Source organism: Coffea eugenioides, unplaced genomic scaffold (genome assembly GCF_003713205.1).
Source record: "Coffea eugenioides isolate CCC68of unplaced genomic scaffold, Ceug_1.0 ScVebR1_47;HRSCAF=261, whole genome shotgun sequence".
Lineage (NCBI taxonomy): Eukaryota > Viridiplantae > Streptophyta > Magnoliopsida > Gentianales > Rubiaceae > Coffea > Coffea eugenioides.
The window spans coordinates 31,725-49,048 of NW_020864320.1; positions in this window are offsets into that span (position 1 = coordinate 31,725).

A 17,324-nucleotide genomic window follows, 5' to 3' on the forward strand; every position below is an offset into this window, starting at 1 on the left:
GTTTCAAAAGGTAACAAGAATGTTACCTATAAATAGGATTATGGTTCCCAAGTCACACGGATTATTCTTTTGTCGTATTTTCTAGTACTACAAAATATAGCTCTTTTCTGATATCCCATCGTCAAGAAAGATACCAGAGAGATACTAAAGGACTCTCTCAAGGATCGGCGAATACGTGTTAACCTGGAAGGCCACCCCAATACCTTTGGAGATTCATATATTAGTTTGTCGATATGAATCCAGGTACACTTCCGCAATTTTTCCTGTTAATTTATTTCTTAATAATCGCCATATTGATTTTGGGTTTAATAGATGATGGTTTTCACCAAAAGTTAATATGAATTGTCACCCTAACAAGTGGTATCAGAACCCATATGGTTGGTTATTAGGAAATAATTTTGTTTTAGTAATTCATATTGTTATTACTATCGATTCTGTTTTCATGGCTACTAGCTGCGGACTCTAATGCTATCAAATATATGATTGTTATGTGTTCAAGTCTTGTTGATTCACTATTTTGATCATATATGTGTATGATTTTGGTTGCTTCTGCCGCACCACATGAATTCAGAACTATGACGCCTTTTGTTTTCGGCCTCTGATTCATTAAAAAAAAAGGGGATTCGTGGTCAGAACTATGATGCTTTTGGTCTTCGGTCAAACAACTCAATGTTTTGATTACATAAGTCTTGATGATAATTTGAGAAAACAAAAACGTTCACCTAAGAGTAGTGACACTAAAAAAAAAAAAACCCTAAACCTACGCCGCCATTAGGGTTCATACGGCTGCCGTGCATTATGGCTGCATGTCCCTCCTCCGCTGTAGGGGAGGGAGTCCCCCCTATGGCAGGCACGAAGGCTGCCCCTCGTTCGTTTGCAGAGGTGGTCTCGGCAAAGCAGAATCTGGGGTTTCAGTCCAAGTCCTTCGCTTCCCTTATGTCTCCTGCTGCTGGAGAAACAAGGGTACAGGCTGTTACGTCCACTCATAGAGGGGAGCCGGCAGTCTGTTTTTCCGTGGAAGATATTGAAAGAGTTGCAGTTCCCTTCCAGTTTTCGTTGGTGGGGAAGTTCTCTAGGGGTCGGCCAGCGATGGAGGACCTGCGTAAATTCTTCCGTGCGCTAGACTTGAAAGACGATTTTTCGTTGGGACTGATGGATCGTCGGCATATTCTTATTAGGTTGTCAAACGAGGCAGATTTTTATCGCATTTGGTCGCGCAATATCTGGTATATTCAGGATGTTCCGATGAGAATTTTTAAGTGGTCGACCGACTTTCATGTCGACAGAGAATCCTCGGTTGTGCCAGTTTGGTTTTCCTTGCCCAAGCTGCCGATCCATCTCTTCCACAAAGAGTGTCTATTCTCCATTGTGGCATGTCTGGCCCGCCGTTGTGCGTGGATACGACTACTGCCGTGGGCTCGCGGCCAAGCGTAGCAAGGATGTGTGTTGAGGTGGATCTGCAGAGGGAGATTCCAGCAAGGGTCTGGATTTCAGTGGGGGATAGGATGGGTTTTTGGCAGGTTTTGATGGCAGAAAATCTCCTAAAATATTGCAGTTTTTGCCTACACCAGGGACACAATGAGGCCGACTGCCGGCTTAAGCATCCTGGGCCGCGTCCTGAGCAGATGGGTCGCTCGCAGGTGGCGAGGACAATGCAGCGGTACCAGCAGAAAAAGGATCCCACGACTGGGCAGGGGATTTGCACGGCATTGGGCAAGGTTGGAGAGTGTGGAGGTGGTGTTGAAGTGGCGTTGGAGGAACTTGGCAGAGAGGAGGCTAATAAAGTTGTGGGTCAGATGCAAGTGTTGGTGATCAAGCAGGCAGCAGCGACGTCAGTAGCTTCACCATCTGCCGAGGTGCAGATGAGCGCGGGTGCGAAGGAGTGTGTCCACAGTCCAGGCCGTGGGCAAGGAGGGGTCAGGTCCACTGATGGGAGCGTTTCTGAGGGGGTGGCCGTGACAGTTGCTGGGGTTGAGCAACACCAGGCAACACAGGAGGCGGAGGTGGAGGCCGCGGCTGCCGAACTAGCAAGGGGCATGGTGGGGATGTTGAGCAGTGGGGAGAGGGGACACGCTGCCCCCCGGGAGTTGGTTGACGCCAACCGCTCTGTGATGGAGATGTTGGTGGAGGAGGCAATTGAGAGTGCTGCTGATAGTGTCATGCAGGCCATGGCTGAGCGTGTCGTGGCAGAGGAATCGGCGTCAGTGGAATGCAACGAGCAGCAGAGGGAGATACAGCTGGGTCACAACGAGGTCGAGCCTATCCAGCAACCATTAATGGTATCTACGGACAGGTCGGATGAGCAAAGGGATGTAGAAGCGGTTGAAGGGAGGACCATTGAACTTTCTCAGAGTGCGGGGGATTTATCGCCAAGGATGGTTGTGGTGCCAGAGCACAGCTCGGCATCACTATTTGTGGAGCTGAACATTGAACACCCAGGTGAGGTAGGGAAGGGGCTCAGAACGTCAAAGGGACGGGGAGCTCGGGTCCGGATCCCGTCAGACAGGCAGCTCAGGTCAGCAACATGTGCTTCAAATTCTTCCCATTATCTTCATCATGATTAATGTCCTCATGTGGAATATTAGAGGGGTTTCTCGAAGCCCTAACCTACGTAGATTGATTCGCTTAGTAAGAACACATGGCATTTCAGTGGTAGCTATGTCTGAACCTAAAATGAATGTTGCCCGTGTTGACGGCATCCGCATGCGACTAGCATTTCATTCGGTTGTGGTCAACCAGTCAGGGGATATCTGGATTTTCTTTAAGGCTCCATTTGGTGTGTCAATTGTGGGGGATTCTACTCAGCATATTTCATTATCTGTACACCACCCGTGGTTACTAGGTCCCTTGATATTTTCTTTCGTCCATGCGAGGTGTTCTATGGTGGAACGGCGGGAGCTGTGGGCTAATTTACTAAGGGATAAACCCCAGGCATCTCCGTGGTGCATTGGGGGAGATTTCAACGTCATAACGGCCCCTCACGAAAAGCGTGGAGGCCGGCCCTTTGCATTGTCTGAAGGTGTGGAGTTTTTGTCGTTTATGGAGGAGGCAGGGGTCTTTGACGCTGGCTTCTCGGGTCCAAACTTTACGTGGTGCAATAATAGGAGGGGGAGGTCACGGATATGGAAGCGGCTTGACAGGTTAGTAATGAATGAGGAATGTCTTGGGGTAGCCTCGGCCGTATCTGTTGTTCATCTTGCTAGGCACCCGTCAGATCATTCTCCTCTGAAGATCTCATTTCGTTCTAGGCTTAACAATAACCCACGGCCATTTCGATTCTTGAACATGTGGATAGCAAGGCCGGACGTGTTGGAGGTGATTCGAGAGGCCTGGAAGGGGGACATTCAAGGTTCCCCCTTGCGGATTTTGTGTGCAAAATTGATGGCGGTGCGGAGGAGTATTCAGAGATGGAATAGGCAGGTCTTTGGTAATATCTTTGATGCGGTCAAGAGAGCGGAGGCAGGGCTCCTAAGAGCCGAGGGAGTTGTTGAGACTGACGCCTCTGAGGAGGCTCAGATGGAGTTACAAAGGGCCCAAGCAGAACTTAGACGGGCCCTAGCAGTGGAGGAGCAGTTCTGGCACCAGAAGGCCAGAGTAAAATGGTTACAGCATGGGGACCAGAACTCTAAGTATTTTCATGTGATAGTAAAGCAGAGGCGGGTGCAGGGAATGATCCATAGGGTTAAGAAGTCTGACGAAGTGTGGGTGGAGGATGATGTTGACATTGCAACCGAGGCGGTTGCATATTTCACTAGTTTGTTCTCGGGTGAAGCAACATCTCAATCGGATGGGTTGCTCAACTTGATCCCGCCGTTGATTACGGAGGAGGACAATTTGATCTTAGAAGAGGTTCCCACCATGGAAGAAATTAGACGAGTGGTATTCTCAATGGATGGGGATAGTGCTGCGGGCCCGGATGGCTTCACAGGGAAGTTTTTCACCTTTGCTTGGGACATCATTGCTCAGGATATCTACAGGGCGGTTGGGAGTTTCTTTTGTGGGGCGGAGTTGCCTCGCTTTATTACCTCTACATCCATAGTGCTAATTCCTAAGGTTCCTAATCCCCAAGATTTCTTGAAGTTTCGACCCATCAGTCTGTGTAATTTTTTCAATAAGGTGATTTCCAGGATCCTGGTGGAACGGATTGCTCCGATTTTACCAAGAATCATCTCTCCCCAACAAACGGGCTTTGTCCAAGGGCGTAGTATCACGGAAAATTATCTGTTGGCCCAGGAGCTAATCCCGGGCATGGGGAAAAAGACAAGGGGAGGAAATGTAGTGCTAAAATTGGACATGACCAAAGCTTATGATCGAATGTCTTGGGTTCATATTACTACGGTTTTGCGGAAGTTTGGGTTTGGGGAAAGGATTATTGACATGGTATGGCGTCTGCTGGCGAACGTTTGGTTCTCAGTGATCATCAACGGGTCGTCACACGGGTTTTTTAAGTCTAGCAGGGGTTTCAGGCAAGGGGATCCTCTGTCTCCTGTATTGTTCGTTATTGGAGCAGAGATGTTATCCAGGGGTTTGAATAACCTTGTTCAACAGAAGGATTTTATGGGGTTTCTGTGACACCCCAACTTTTAACATGCTATTGTTTTACGGTTTCTTTAGTTAATTTTATTTTAAAACATTATTTTGTTTCAGGGAAGATACTAAAGTTATTTCTTTGGGTTTGATTAAAACCTTATTTTGTTTTAAAAGATTAGAAACCCTAATATTGTAGTCAAAAACTCTAGTTTACTTGTGACTAACCGATTTTCTTAAATCTTTCGCATTTTAATTGATACCCTAATTTTAATCATTGGAATTGTAAAACCCTCACGTTTCCTTAAAAATGCCCTTTTATTTGGAAATTATTATTTATTCAGTCTCCTCTATCCAATCATTCCACATAAGTGCAAATAAACCTAGAAAGTAGGGTTTCACTCTTCGGTTTTCAAGTTTAGAGCAAAATTAGGGTTTTCACGATTTTTCGCCGGATGAATTTTTGGTACAGAGTACGGATTAAATTTGGAGAGTAAAAGTGACTTTTAAGTGAGAAATAATATGTGATTAGTAGCAATGATATAAGGTTAGTGAATGGGAAGTAAAAACCCTCATACGTGTGTTTTTAAGAAAAACGGCGCGAACCGGCGGGTCCCGCACACTACCGATTGAACGCACCACTTGACCACCACTTTCTTATCACATGAGCATTAATACTTGAGCAAAATATTTCCCCCTCATTGCCAGCTAGCTTGACCGAAAATGTGGACTAAAAAGAGCAAGAAAAAGAAAGAGAAAAATGAAAGGTGGTGGTGGCGACACTTGTCGCCACCCTAGAGTTTCTTGGCCAAGTGATCAACTAGCCTTCTTAAACCAATTTTCTGCCCTTTCCTCTTCATTTTTCCAGCAGCTGGTCGACCAAGAGAGAGAGAGAAAGTGAGAGCAAGAAACAATTCCTTCTTCTTGATTCTAACCAACCAAGTGACAAATTAAATTTCCAAACCGATTAAAGTGCTAATTGTGAGTTGGGAAGCTAGGGGAACCAGAAATTTTCCAAGGAGGTTGATTATCACTCATCCAAGCTTGTCTTTGAGGTATGAAATCTGATCATGGTCTTTGATCTTTTAAATCTTGTGTAAATTAGCTTAGCAACTCAAATTTGGTGGTGAATAATGGATGCTATCATGTTTTGGGGGTTTTCCCCTTTTGGTTATATGAACTAGGGTTGGATGATTTGCTGCCCAACTTGGTGTATGGTTAATATATGTTGTAATTAAGGTTATATAAGGCTGTTTGGTAGTGATTAGAACAAGAAATTTGAGAAAGTTCCATTAGAGACCAAAAGATTCCAGATTTCTGGAAAATTTTTCCCCTTTCTGTCCGTTTTTGTTGCACCATGTTATAAGCCGAATTGGCCTTAGCTTAAAACATGAAAGTTGTAGGGAATGACATTTTAGAGGTTCCTGAAAAATTTCAGGACAATCGGAGTAGCGTATAATGAGAAAAGTCTAAATTACCCTTGCTGTCCTGTTTCTACCCGAACCTGAGAACTGCGATTATAATTGGTTATTTTGGTTTGGACTGTTTCAGAATTGGTTGTTGAGGCCTTCTGATAGAATTTAGCCCTGTTTCTTAGCTTTCAGCTGGTTTTGGAATTTCTGGATTTGGACTTATGTAGGCTGTTTTATGATGTTTGTACTAGATTACGGTTTGTGAACCTGTTTTGCGATTCTGGTGTAGTATGTTACATTTTTGACGTAGTTACACTCGAAATTTGACTGAGTGGCCTTCTTCAACATTGTAGCCTCTTAAGTCTTGAATATGCCTGTAAAATTTCGGGTCAAACGGATTAGTGTATCATGAGTTATAGATGAAATACTCAAGCCTGTTTTGAACATCAGGTTCTGTGCGTTTTTAGTTTAGCTTCTGTCCGTGACTTTTTCGGTTTTGATCCCGTACGATCTGGGTTTTGACTCCTTCATAAGAAATGTAGATATTGGTTTTGGCTTCGAAATGGTATAAACTGAATCGAAATCCGAGTTCCGTAGCTCCTATTATGACCAAAACAAAATCGATCGTCAGAACTGCCTTGAATCTGGACAGTTCTGACAAGTACTTTGACACTCAAATTTCGTTCTCTTCTGAGTGGATTCAGGTCTTGGCCAAAACATCAAAGTTTTATCCTTATGTCTAAGCTTTCTAATGCCTTTGGAATTTACTGATTTGGATTTGTGAGCTGGGAGTTATAGTCCAGCAAACATACCCTGTCCGTTACTCTGGAGTGCAAATTCCTGGAACGATTTTCTGCACTTTCGACCTATTTCTGTTCAGATCCGGATTTAGGTGTCTTCATGAAAATTGTATCCCTTCCTCTTAGCTTCGCAACGGTACCTCATGTACCTTGATCCGACACTCATAGCTTCGATTAGGTTCAAAACAGTTTTGACGGCAAAATGGCTAGGCCGCCATTCCCGTTTCCGTGTGTCGTTTCCGCACTCGTATGTGCCGATTTTGCCGTTTTGCTTGTTTTAGGCATATTAGTAGCCGTTTATGATATTTTGTGACGCAATCTTCTATTTCAGACGGTGGTGAGCTACGTGGAGCCGGTGGGGCCTACTAGCTACTCTTCGCGGCACAAATTTTGAATTTTGCTCTTTTGTTCGTTGTGTAAGTATTCAGGCCGCTCTTACGTGTTAGTTGCTTATGTGTTTCGATATGTATGAAAAGGGTACCTAGGCGAGGGTGTACTTTATCACGCTCGACCTAAACCCGAATTTGTGCACATATTTGTACATGACTTATGTATGTGAAATTTTGGAACTAAACCCCTTGAGCTTGTGGCTCGAGGTGACTTTTGAATAAATTTTGTGAAGTTTGTGAGTTTGGGGCCCGATCTCATGACCTAGATGGACTATTCGAGCCGGTTAGGGCTTGGTCGAAGTTAGTCCAACCTGGTTTGAGGTCACCAAGTTTGTGAATCCGGTTCACCGATTATGTGGACCAAGTTTGTGACCCGAGCTTGTGAACCAAGTTCAAGTTTGTGATTTCGTTTGCTCGAGCAAGTTTGTGAGGTGCCTGGCCAGAGAGGGTGATAAGGTGTACGGTGGGTGTACAAGTGAAGTTCTACGGACCATTATTTGAGGTCGACGGAGTGTCGGCAGGAGGTCACACATGGCAAACGATCTGGCTTTGGAGCCACCTGTATCCTTATTATGTGATGTTACTTTTCTGCTTTTACTGTACTCTTACTATGTAACTGTTGATACGTGAAAATTTACGCTTTTGCCCCTGTTTACTTACTAAGCATATAGCTTACCCCATTCCTTTTGTTTTCCTTAGCAGGGGCCGACGCGGGGACTTTTGTCACACACACTAGTATAGTTAGATGTGCATGTAATAGTTGGACAAGTAGGATGTTTGTTTTAGTTTTGGTGGTTTGTATAAGGACCCTCCATAGGGTCTACCTTCTGCTGGTTGTTATTTTAATGTATTAGAGTGGTTTGACTCGATACTTTTGAAGATGTAATTATTGGAGAAGTTGATGTAATATTTGAGATTTATCTCGTACTTTATTTGAGGACTTTAGTGAACGACTGAGTCCTGGCGAGAGCTGGGCAGGCGACCCGCCGAACCCTGGGGTACGCCCTAGGGGAAAGTGGGGCCGTCACAGGTGGTATCAGAGCTTAGGCTTCAGATCTCTGTAGTGTATCCTAGGCTAAAGTTTAGGATGCTGGACTGTGGGATTTGATTTGATTTGAAAGTTAAGCAATTGAGGGATAAAACCTATAGCTGCTTCGCGTGGTCTCTGCGCAGAGTGAGCCTGGATGAAGTGGCGAATAAGTATGAAGGACTAAGTGTTCGTTCGAGCATAAGTTATGGATCATAAATGTTATAGGCCTTAAATCTTTCTCATGGTATCTGAGGACTATAGATAGGTACGTCAGGTAGGAATTTCGATTGTAGATAGTTTACTCTTGGGACTGCAGCTCGAGATGTGAATTATCTTATTTCGGATTCTTGTGCCTGAGTACTCCAGAGTTTAGTACTTGAGACTAGCATTTTGAGAACATGAACAGGCTTTGTCTGGCTAGAGTGAGTACAAGATATCAACGGGCACCTTGGGGAGTGGAGTAAGAAACCGGACGAGGGTGATTTTCCCTGAGCGTGGGACGATAAGTCGCGTTTCTTTCATTTTGTCCTTGCACTACATGTCATTTACTTGTGGTATGTGAATACCTATATATATAGTACCTGCAGCTCTTGACTTTGTCTAACTTGAAATGTCCCTTGGTGTATATGATGCATTATATTGTGTATATGTTGGCGTGACTTGTATATATATGTATACATTTTGATCTTTTGATTGTTTTGAGTATTCCAACCCTTTAGTTCGTTGATTGGAATTTCGAGGACGAAATTCTTTTAAGGAGGGGAGATTGTAACACCCCGAAAAAAAATAAGGAGGTTGCTAGTAAAGAAGATACTAGAGTGTATTTCTTTGGGTTTGATTAAAACCTTATTTTGTTTTAAAAGATTAGAAACCCTAATATTGTAGTCAAAAACTCTAGTTTACTTGTGACTAACCGGATTTCTTAAATCTTTCGCATTTTAATTGATACCCTAATTTTAATCATTGGAATTGTAAAACCCTCACGTTTTCTTAAAAATGCCCTTTTATTTGGAAATTATTATTTATTCAGGCTCCTCTATCCAATCATTCCACATAAGTGCAAATAAACCTAGAAAGTAGGGTTTCACTCTTCGGTTTTCAAGTTTAGAGCAAAATTAGGGTTTTCGCGATTTTTCGCCGGATGAATTTTTGGTACAGAGTACGGATTAAATTTGGAGAGTAAAAGTGACTTTTAAGTGAGAAATAATATGTGATTAGTAGCAATGATATAAGGTTAGTGAATGGGAAGTAAAAACCCTCATACGTGTGTTTTTAAGAAAAACGGCGCGAACCGGCGGGTCCCGCACACTACCGATTGAACGCACCACTTGACCACCACTTTCTTATCACATGAGCATTAATACTTGAGCAAAATATTTCCCCCTCATTGCCAGCTAGCTTGACCGAAAATGTGGACTAAAAAGAGCAAGGAAAAGAAAGAGAAAAATGAAAGGTGGTGGTGGCGACACTTGTCGCCACCCTAGAGTTTCTTGGCCAAGTGATCAACTAGCCTTCTTAAACCAATTTTCTGCCCTTTCCTCTTCATTTTTCCAGCAGCTGGTCGACCAAGAGAGAGAGAGAAAGTGAGAGCAAGAAACAATTCCTTCTTCTTGATTCTAACCAACCAAGTGACAAATTAAATTTCCAAACCGATTAAAGTGCTAATTGTGAGTTGGGAAGCTAGGGGAACCAGAAATTTTCCAAGGAGGTTGATTATCACTCATCCAAGCTTGTCTTTGAGGTATGAAATCTGATCATGGTCTTTGATCTTTTAAATCTTGTGTAAATTAGCTTAGCAACTCAAATTTGGTGGTGAATAATGGATGCTATCATGTTTTGGGGGTTTTCCCCTTTTGGTTATATGAACTAGGGTTGGATGATTTGCTGCCCAACTTGGTGTATGGTTAATATATGTTGTAATTAAGGTTATATAAGGCTGTTTGGTAGTGATTAGAACAAGAAATTTGAGAAAGTTCCATTAGAGACCAAAAGATTCCAGATTTCTGGAAAATTTTTCCCCTTTCTGTCCGTTTTTGTTGCACCATGTTATAAGCCGAATTGGCCTTAGCTTAAAACATGAAAGTTGTAGGGAATGACATTTTAGAGGTTCCTGAAAAATTTCAGGACAATCGGAGTAGCGTATAATGAGAAAAGTCTAAATTACCCTTGCTGTCCTGTTTCTACCCGAACCTGAGAACTGCGATTATAATTGGTTATTTTGGTTTGGACTGTTTCAGAATTGGTTGTTGAGGCCTTCTGATAGAATTTAGCCCTGTTTCTTAGCTTTCAGCTGGTTTTGGAATTTCTGGATTTGGACTTATGTAGGCTGTTTTATGATGTTTGTACTAGATTACGGTTTGTGAACCTGTTTTGCGATTCTGGTGTAGTATGTTACATTTTTGACGTAGTTACACTCGAAATTTGACTGAGTGGCCTTCTTCAACATTGTAGCCTCTTAAGTCTTGAATATGCCTGTAAAATTTCGGGTCAAACGGATTAGTGTATCATGAGTTATAGATGAAATACTCAAGCCTGTTTTGAACATCAGGTTCTGTGCGTTTTTAGTTTAGCTTCTGTCCGTGACTTTTTCGGTTTTGATCCCGTACGATCTGGGTTTTGACTCCTTCATAAGAAATGTAGATCTTGGTTTTGGATTCGAAACGGTATAAAGTGAATCGAAATCCGAGTTCCGTAGCTCCTGTTATGACCAAAACAAAATCGATCATCAGAACTGCCTTGAATCTGGACAGTTCTGACGAGTACTTTGACACTCAAATTTCGTTCTCTTCTGAGTGGATTCAGGTCTTGGCCAAAACATCAAAGTTTTAACCTTATGTGTCAGCTTTCTAATGCCTTTGGAATTTACTGATTTGGATTTGTGAGCTGGGAGTTATAGTCCAGCAAACATACCCTGTCCGTTACTCTGGAGTGCAAATGCCTGGAACGATTTTCTGCACTTTCGACCTATTTCTGTTCAGATCCGGATTTAGATGTCTTCATGAAAATTGTAGCCCTTCCTCTTAGCTTCACAACGGTACCTCATGTACCTTGATCCGACACTCATAGCTTCGATTAGGTTCAAAACAGTTTTGACGGCAAAATGGCTAGGCCGCCATTCCCGTTTCCGTGTGTCGTTTCCGCACTCGTATGTGCCGATTTTGCCGTTTTTCTTGTTTTAGGCATATTAGTAGCCGTTTATGATATTTTGTGACGCAATCTTCTATTTCAGACGGTGGTGAGCTACGTGGAGCCGGTGGGGCCTACTAGCTACTATTCGCGGCACAAATTTTGAATTTTGCTCTTTTGTTCGTTGTGTAAGTATTCAGGCCGCTCCTACGTGTTAGTTGCTTATGTGTTTCGATATGTATGAAAAGGGTACCTAGGCGAGGGTGTACTTTATCACGCTCGATCTAAACCCGAATTTGTGCACATATTTGTATATGACATATGTATGTGAATTATTTTGGAACTAAACCCCTTGAGCTTGTGGCTCGAGGTGACTTTTGAATAAATTTTGTGAAGTTTGTGAGTTTGGGGCCCGATCTCATGACCTAGATGGACTATTCGAGCCGGTTAGGGCTTGGTCGAAGTTAGTCCAACCTGGTTTGAGGTCACCAAGTTTGTGAATCCGGTTCACCGATTATGTGGACCAAGTTTGTGACCCGAGCTTGTGAACCAAGTTCAAGTTTGTGATTTCGTTTGCTCGAGCAAGTTTGTGAGGTGCCTGGCCAGAGAGGGTGATAAGGTGTACGGTGGGTGTACAAGTGAAGTTCTATGGACCATTATTTGAGGTCGACGGAGTGTCGGCAGGAGGTCACACATGGCAAACGATCTGGCTTTGGAGCCACCTGTATCCTTATTATGTGATGTTACTTTTCTGCTTTTGCTTTACTCTTACTATGTAACTGTTGATACGTGGAAATTTACGCTTTTGCCCCTGTTTACTTACTAAGCATATAGCTTACCCCATTCCTTTTGTTTTCCTTAGCAGGGGCCGACGCGGGGACTTTTGTTACACACACTAGTATAGTTAGATGTGCATGTAATAGTTGGACAAGTACGATGTTTGTTTTAGTTTTGGTGGTTTGTAAAAGGACCCTCCATAGGGTCTACCTTCTGCTGGTTGTTATTTTAATGTATTAGAGTGGTTTGACTCGATACTTTTGAGATGTAATTATTGGAGAAGTTGATGTAATATTTGAGATTTATCTCGTACTTTATTTGAGGACTTTAGTGAACGACTGAGTCCTGGCGAGAGCTGGGCAGGCGGCCCGCCGAACCCTCTGGTTCGCCTTAGGGGGAGGTGGGGCTGTCACAGTTTCGGGCCCCACGGGATTGCCCCACAGTCACACACTTAGCCTTTGCAGACGATGTAATGATATTTACAAATGGGGCTACTGCGGGGTTATCAGGCGTCATGCACATACTAGGGGAATACCAGCAGTCATCGGGGCAACTGGTGAATGCTCAAAAAAGCGGCTATTTAGTTCATCCGTCGTTGCTCCCTAGCTGCAGAAGGGCGATTGAAAGGGTCACGCAGTTCACACATCAGGAATTCCCTTTCCGATATCTTGGTTTTCCCTTATATATTGGACGGTGTAAGACGGTATATTTTGGGGACGTAGCTCAGGTGCTCTTAAACAAAATTCTGACCTGGAAATCGAGGTTCTTGTCCACAGGGGGAAAGTTAACCTTGATTAGGCATGTGCTTCTGTTTGTTCCGGTTCACTTGCTCTCTGCTGCGGTGTTACCTGCGTCGGTTTTCAGATTGGTAGAAAAGGTGTGCGCGAACTTCCTATGGGGTGCCTCGGAGGTAGGCACGAGGTAACACTGGATTGGGTGGTCCCAATTATGTTACCCGGTTGAGGAGGGAGGAGTGGGCCTCAGACGGTTACGTGACATTTATATGGCGTTTTCTTGTAAATTGTGGTGGCAGTTTAGGACCGGGTCATCACTCTGGGCGAGTTTTATGCGTGCTAAATATTGTCGAGACCTCCATCCGTGAGAGGTGGACCTGAGTCGGCAAGCCTCCGGCACATGGCGGAGAATGGTAAATGCTAGTAGGCAAGCAGAACTCTCTGTGGGCTGGCAGATTCAGGGGGGTCATGTCATTTTTGGTATGATAACTGGCTTGGGACGGGCGCTTTGTTTCTTAAGGCTACGGTGGCCCCAACCCTCTCCTTTAATGACTTCATCGAAAACGGGAAGTGGAGCTCAAGTTTGCTCTCCCTTGCCCTCCCCCCTGACTTAATTCCTTCTGTTGTATCACTTCCGATTCCTTACGGTGCTCGAGCTGATGAGCCTATATGGAGGTTGACTACGTCTGGCGAATTTTCAGTGGCATCGGCTTTCGAGGAGGTTCGACAGGCTCGCAGTCCTTCTTTCGTCCATTCTCACCTTTGGCACCCTCGCATCCCATTGAAAATCTCATTTTTCATGCTGCGTTTGGTGTTGGGGAGGTTTCCATTCCCTGATGTTTTGTGTAAAATGGGGTTTCTGATGAGACCATCAAAATGTTGGTGCTGCCCGGAGGGAGCAAGCGAGACGGTGGAACATGCATTTTCTGAGGGGCAGGCCGCTAAGGAGGTGTGGACCTATTTTACTAGCATGTGCGGTATTACGTATGGAGGGCCTTCTTTGCGGGCGAGGGTAGTGGCTTGGTGGCTGTCGTCTCCGCGTTCAGCATACAGGCGGCTTATCTTCAGATTGTTGCCGAGTTTCATTTGCTGGCACATTTGGAAGGCGAGGAACGCATCGATGTTTGAAGGGAGCCGGATGCACCCGACAACCATTTGCCAAGCCGTTTCGTCCGATATAAGATTAACGGTGGAGATTCATTTTCATACGAGGCTTGGTTTGCTCTCATTCCCTCAGCTCTACGAGTGGTCGGGTCGCTCAAGCAGCAGAGTTAGCTTTCAGATAGTGCGGTGGATAGCAAGACCAGGTTGTTTAACTCTGAATACGGACGGGTGTTCCAAGGGTAACCCAGGCTGCAGTGGGGGCGGTGGTATTTTACGTGATGCTTCAGGAGGGCCTATACTGGTTTTCTCGGCTTTTTTTGGCATACGATCTAGCTTACACGCGGAAGCCCTCGCAATGCTAACCGGCCTTCGGATGTGTGTGAAGCAGGGGTTTGTAAGAGTAGACCTTCAATCGGATTCTCAGGTGTTAGTGGGGATTATCCAACGTCGTTTCCGGTGTCCGTGGCAGATCCGGACTGAGATAGAGCAAATCTGGGATCTGACAGCGGCCATGGTAAGAGTTTCTCACTGCTACAGGGAAGCCAACCGTGTGGCGGATATCCTGGCCAATGTGGGTGTCTCTCACCCACAACAAGTCTATATTATGTATGACAGCACTAGCATAATTCCAAAGTTAGCGAAGGGGGAGATCCGTTTAGATAAGCTAGGCATGTCATCTGTTAGAAGGATAGTAAGGGAGGCGGAGCAGCCAGACCGGGTGGGGGACATTCTGTAACTTTGTTATGGTTTTGCTTCATAAGTAATAAAGTATCATTACAAAAAAAAAAAAGATTACATAAGTTTTCACACGGTTTTCAATCTATGTTCACTAATTGGTAAATCAAGTGATGATTTACGTGGGACCCACAAGCTACTTGTTTTCTGGCTTCGGGAAGTGGTTCGTCCTTTTCTCCACTGTTAATAATTAAGTTGTCAAACTATGATGCAATCCAGTAGCTGTTACTGTGCTTGATTTTAAATAGCCGAGAGTTTCTCAAATAAATTATGGACATGGTGATTTGTGTCTTAAATCTTGGGTACACAATTTCCTTGTATTGATTCTGCCGTGATTTATATTTTCCTTTAGACTTGTTTTGGTATATAAGAGGATATACATATATTTTTTATGTTAAGGAAATTAGGGTTTCTTTAATTTAAGTGAACCCTGATAAAGTTAATAAGACATTTAAGTCCTATAAAGTCCATATATTAGACCCATTAAATATAAAATTTTATAAAGTAATTATGGATTTCAAGAAGATTTGGGACTTAAATAATAAAATTGGTTCAATTATGGATATGGACTTTTAGTCCAACAAGTCTTGATCCAATTGACTAGTTTGACTAGTTTTGACCAGAGTTGATCAAAGTTGACTTTGATAAAAAATTTTGTTTGATTTGTATAATTTTAAATTTGAATATTGGTATAATTATATATATTTTGAAATAAATTAATTGAAATAATATGCCACCAAAGTGACCTCTATTATGGAAATTAATTTATTTTAAAATATAACTAGTTGAGTACTTGTAATTTTATTAATATTGATCGGCCCAAAAGAAGGTCAATATTTAATAAAATTATATGTGCACTTGTGGTAATAAATACGTGATAATTATTTAAATTTTTACATGTGATTTATAAATTTGCCCAAAGGAAAATTTATTTTTTAACATGTTATTATTATCAGTATTTATTACTACACCAAGATATCACTTATAATTTAATATTTTTTGTCCAAAGACAAAATATTAATGGAACATTGGTATCTTGAGATGGAGTTACCTTTATTTAAATTTATTATTGTTTGGTTTATGTGAGCTTGTTTTAATTATTTAATGTTTTCTGTTCAGTTGCAAATGATCTTACGAATATTACTACCAACATCAATAATATTCCTATGTTGAATGACAGAAATTTCAAGTCCTGAAAAGAAAATCTGTTGATAGTACTTGGAGTAATAGATCTCGACCTTGCGTTAAGGGATGATTTTTCCCCACCTCTTATAGATCAGAGTACCTCTGATGAAAAGAGGGATAAGGAAAGGTGGGAGAGATCAAATCGTTTGTGTATGATGATCATTAAGAAGGCCGTTCCAGAAGCATTCAGAGGAACAATGTCAGAAACAAAAGTAACCGCTAAAGAGTTCGTTCAAGATATTGAAAAAAGGTTTGTCAAGAACGAAAAGACTGAAATTAGTACGCTCTTGATATGCCTAATTTCAATGAAATATAGTGGTCAAGTTAATATCAGAGAGTACATTATGGAAATGTCTCATCTTGCTTCAAAATTAAATGCATTTAAATTGACACTCTCTGAAGAGTTACTAGTGCATTTGATTTTAATATCTCTTCCTACATAGTTTAGCCAGTTTAAGGTGAGTTACAACTGTCAAAAGGAGACTTGGTCTCTAAATGAACTCATCTCGCACTGTGTAGAGGAAGAGGAAAGGTTGAAGTAAGATCAGACAGAAAGTGTCCATCTGGTGTCGACCACTAATAATAAAAGTAAGGGACATAAGAGAAAGAAGGAAAAAGGAGCTGCAGGTATAGCGCCACAAAAGAAACAACAAAAGAAATCAGATGATCAGGGAAAGAATAGTTGTTTCTTCTGAAGGGTATAAAAAAAAATATTGCACCAACCATCACGCTTGGCGTGCTAAGAAATGTATGCTTCTTAATTTGGTTTGTTCTGAGGTTAATTTAACTTCGGTACCTAGACACACATGATGGTTAGATTCTGGTTCAACAACTCACATCAGTGTGTCTATGCAGGGTTGCCTGAATTGCCGAAAGTCTAATGATAATGAAAGATATATCTACGTGGGCGATGGCAAAATAGTTCAAGTTGAGCCAATTGGAGTTTTTAGATTATTGTTAAAGACCGGATTTTATTTGGATCTTAATGAAATATTTGTTATACCATCTTTTCGACGAAATTTGATTTCTATTTCTGCTTTGGACAAATTTGGTTATTTTTGTTCATTTGGAAATGAAAAATTTGAATTGTTTCATGATTCAAAATTGGTTGGTTTTGGTTCTTTAATGCATTACGATAATCTATATTTAATTGATACGATTGTCACATTTAATGAATCTCTGCATTTGAGTACTAGAGGAGTAAAGAGAAAATTAGCCAATGAGAATTCAGCTGCATTATGGCACAAGAGATTGGGACATATCTCCAAACGGAGAATGAAAAGGTTTGTGTCAAATAAAATTCTCGACTTTACAAATTTTAATGATTGTATTAATTGTATAAATGGAAAACAAACCAATAAAAGGAGATTTGAAACCAATAGGTTCTCAAACGTCTTAGAACTTATACATACAGATATTTGTGGACCATTTCCTACATCTGCTTGGAATGGTCAACAATATTTTATAACGTTCATAGATGATTTTTCAAGATATGGCTATATATA